This window comes from Kryptolebias marmoratus, linkage group LG7 (genome assembly GCF_001649575.2).
Source record: "Kryptolebias marmoratus isolate JLee-2015 linkage group LG7, ASM164957v2, whole genome shotgun sequence".
NCBI lineage: Eukaryota > Metazoa > Chordata > Actinopteri > Cyprinodontiformes > Rivulidae > Kryptolebias > Kryptolebias marmoratus.
The window spans coordinates 9,970,550-9,974,955 of record NC_051436.1 but is presented as its reverse complement, the minus strand read 5'-3'; positions in this window follow the sequence as shown (position 1 = coordinate 9,974,955).

Below are 4,406 nucleotides of genomic sequence, written 5' to 3'. Positions count from 1 at the left end.
TATGTGACTAAAATCACAAGCAAACAAACAAACACACACATAGACAAAAACATTAGCGTCCACCTGTTGCCTTTTGGCAGCAGGTGCGAAAAATGTATTGATGATGAAGAACCACTTATTGCAAAAATCATATTTGTCAGTTAAAATTTTTAATTTAAAAGTTTAAATTTAAAACATAACATCACAAGCTAACAAACGTGTATATTGATTCAAATGCAATGTTTCAATGTTGCACATGTATACAAATATCACATGTATACAAATATCACATGTATAAATACACATACAGTAAGTATGTTTTATTTTGATATATATTCTAAGGCAATTTAATTAATTAAACAACATAAAATTTCTGTAAATTTAGAAATAGGATATTCTTTTATAAGTGGATAGATTCACAGGCAGAAATAGGAGTACAATTGGCCTAACCACTACAAAGACTTAGGAAGAAAGAACATGAAAATTCACTTAGTGCCTGGCTTAGAGTTGCAATTCTTCTGTTCATCAGTGACATAAAAGTTAGCTTACAAACCCACTGCAAGTCAAAGGACAGCTGTGACCCACACACACATTGACTTTGTGCTCATGAATCAGGCAAATTTGTAGAACGTGGCTTTCCATTTTCCATCTACTCTCAGCACTCACACCTAGTGACAATTTAGTCACTAAACATGCACGTTTTTGACACACATTATGCAAACTCAGAAAGCCTGCAGCCAGGTGTCAATCCTGCAGCCTTCTTGCCTCACAAGAATGTAGTCACTACAGGTTATGTCTCAGATGTCCTGAATATCCTGCCATTAATTGGGATAGTAATAGGAGAAGCCTTGACTTGGATGAGTCATGGACAACTGTATCTCATTTAATTTCATGCAGGACTTAATATATGTATGTCATTGGCTAAAATGCAGACCAAAGTAAAAAATGGCCCAGTATGCACTACTCCGGATATTCTTTACAAACAGATTTTTCTGCTTTGGTTATGCCTCCTGTTCACATACAAACTCAGCTATATTGGTGGAAAAAAAAAGTTTTCAAAAATGCCTTCCAAAAAGGCCATTTTTGAAAAGTCCATCTCTGTGTTTCTGAGTTCAGATGAAAGACAGAACTTTATAGAAGGGATCTATTTTGCGCATGCCCACCATCACTTTTTACTTTGTAGAAACCCAAACAATAACAAAGCTGTTCATAGCATTTTTTTTTTCTGCATGTCTTTCACTTTATCCTGGTCCTGTTGCCATTAAACTTTGATTGTGTGCTAAAATAGGTAATAGCAGAAAAAATAAATAGGTTTGAGAATCTTCTGCCAAAGTAAGACTGTTCCTTCTCTGTACCTTCATATGTCATTAACGTGCATGTTTTCACCCCCTAACTGTGGGGCAGAGTTATTTAATCCTTTTTGTAAGACTAGTGTGGACAAAACAAATGTATATGCAGAAAATGAATAAATAAAAACAAAATAAAGTAAGCCGTAGTAGCAAGCACTTTAATACTATCACCATGTGTTTTAAATTTTAAACAGTGAGTAGCACTTAGAGTATGTGAACGTCTCTGAGCTACAGCCACACTAAACTGTAGAGTATCTGTCAAATTGACTAAATTATCAACCTTTACGTGTTTTCTAAAGTCAGTTGGCTGTGGTGTTCAATGTGATTTGGGTTGGTTCAAGTTATAGAGGAACATCCAACAGTTATTTCCTGAAAGTTTCTCTATTCTTTGTGCGGTGGTTTCATTATATGTTCGTAATCGACAGAGTTGACTCCAAATAGTTAATGACAAAAGTTTGAACAAAGATCTTGTGCAATCTGTTTGCACTCAGAACATCTGTTAGATGTCAGTCTCAACTACTGTCACACTAAATCTGAAGGCCAGTATCTGTAAAATTGACTGAGTTAAAGCCATTGTCGTGTTTTTTTTTAAAGTTAGCTGGCAGTGGCAGCCATATTGAATCAAGTTGACTCCAAAAGTCAATTTGTTGCTGATGTACATCCAGTGATTGAATTAAAATTCAGCCAGTGGTTAATGAGACATTTTGCTAACAAACAGACACACATAGGGCAGAAACATTGCCTTTCTTTCCCTTTTGATGACAGGCGATAATAAAAAAGAATGAGAGATTTGAAAGTGGATTTGTTTTCTGTTTTTTCGTCTCCTTCCTGATCTATCAGCTGCCTGTAGAAAAAAAAGTGAAAAATAGAAAGAAAAATTGTTTGTTTATTTTTAAATAGTTTTATTAAAATACCATAATATTTCATACACCTTTGATTACAATTTAGTAAGTTTAGAAAACAGACATATTTCACCACATTAATGTAAATATAACCTAGTTTTGATGATAAGTTTTAATTTCTGTTCCACAATGAAAAGGATTTTTATCTATGATTCTACAGAACAAAAGGAAAAGTAACAGAATACTGATTACATAATTTTATATATCTTAAATAGGTTTAAATAAAAAGAAACTCACTGTTTAATCATGCAGGACATTGATCAGATATTCTAAGTTAGCTTTACCCCAATGTTTAATAAGGGACAGTTCTCTAAGAATTGCATGAATGGAGTCAACAATTTACTTTTAAGAATATTTCATGTTCACCTAAAACAATTATAAATTACATTTTGTTATGTAATAGTTACAGAGTTTTAATAAATTAACAATGACAGTTAAATTCCATGACTTTGTCATAACCTATATTATAAATACACAAATATAACTCTTTTTAAAGTGCTTAAGTTGTTTATTCTTTAACTGGACTTTCGGGCTGTCAGAAAAAAAAATATTCCAACTAAGTACAATGCTACCAAACATAAACAGATGTGTTTTTGTAACTATCTGGGGGCTTTCTTTCTTTGTTTTGTTTTAGTCAATGCTTACTCTGAAGCATGCTGTTCTTATTTATTTGTAAGTTGCATTAAAATAGCTGTTGATAGGAAGGTCTTGGTTTCCAATTGGAACAAAGTCCTCTTTTATACCAGTAACAAGAAACACTTTAGAATAGGATTTCCACCAGAAATCAGCAGAGATGTTAGTGCTGGCTTGACAGTAACCATGACAACAGCACCATGCAGAACGCAGTGATGAGACTCATCTTGTGGTTCACCCCCATCGAGTATTCTGTAAATGTAAAAACAAAAATGAAAACAAGACATTACTTTAACAAACTTTTCAATGATAAAGTAAATGTATTTTTTAAATATTTGCATAGTATATTGTATTTTCTGAATTAAGTTTTGCTTACGTATGCCATCCACAAAAATATTGTTAACATCAATGTCGAAGGCTGTGACGTTTCGAGATGCAACAGCCAAAACATCTCCAATTTGAGTGACATTAGGAACAAATCTTGATGCAAATTGAAGGTCCATAGTGTTGATGATTGATCCATTGCTGCAAAAGTGATAAAAGATGTTTTAACTGATACAATTTTGTGATCAAGAAATTAAAGATTTTAGCAGCATGCAGTAACATATTACCTGAATAAAACCACATTCAAAAAGCGGTATGTAGCAAATGCTGGTTGGAAGTATGGTTCAAGCTGCAGAAAAGAAAGTGAATTTAGTGCTGTGCTTCAAAACATGAGATTATTTATTTACTCATATGCACAAGTTTCTCATTTTTTCTCATGAAATGCTTTGAAATAAGCTTCTTTTTAGGCTCCAAAAATATGTAACGAAACCTAAATCTGGAAGTAGCAAAAAGCTTTCTCCAGACTTGTTTTTTTAACTTAGTGCAGCCTTGGACATGATGCCTAAAGTCTCTAATTAGTCCCCTGTGATATCAGTGTTTTGTTGTTGTTTTTTTTAAGTAGTTGCTCTCAATCTGTTTTGTAGGTTTAAGCATCAAACAATGATCTTAGTGTAACTGTGTGATAACAATGACAATGTTCTTACAGCTGCAACTCTCAAATGATGCAAAACAATGAGAAAAGTTGAATAAATTGCCTTCTTTTTCAGGGTTTTAGAATCATTACAGTATCAGTGTAACCCCCTTCTGCCACCTCCAAATGAATAAATAAATGAAAATCATCCAGTTCTTATCTCATTTTTTGGACCCTGATGTGTTTGTCAAGAAGAAAAATACTCTACTTGCAGTAGAGCTGCAATAAATATTGTTTTTGTAAAAAAAAACATCATGCAAACATTTGGCTATGATGAGACACTAAGAAACAGACTTACCGTTGATTTTATAAGTTCAGCTCGATTTCTGAATGCTGCAGCCGATGGATTCCCTAAATCAGCTGTATATATCTCTCTAGCAGACCTAAACCTCACACGCTTTGTTGTTATTGCCTCAACAGTTGTTGTTGTAGTTGGTGAAGCTGTGGTCGTAGCATTGGTTGCTGTATTTGTAGCAGATGAAGCTGTGGTCGAAGCATTGGTTGCTGTATTTGTAGCAGATGAAGCTG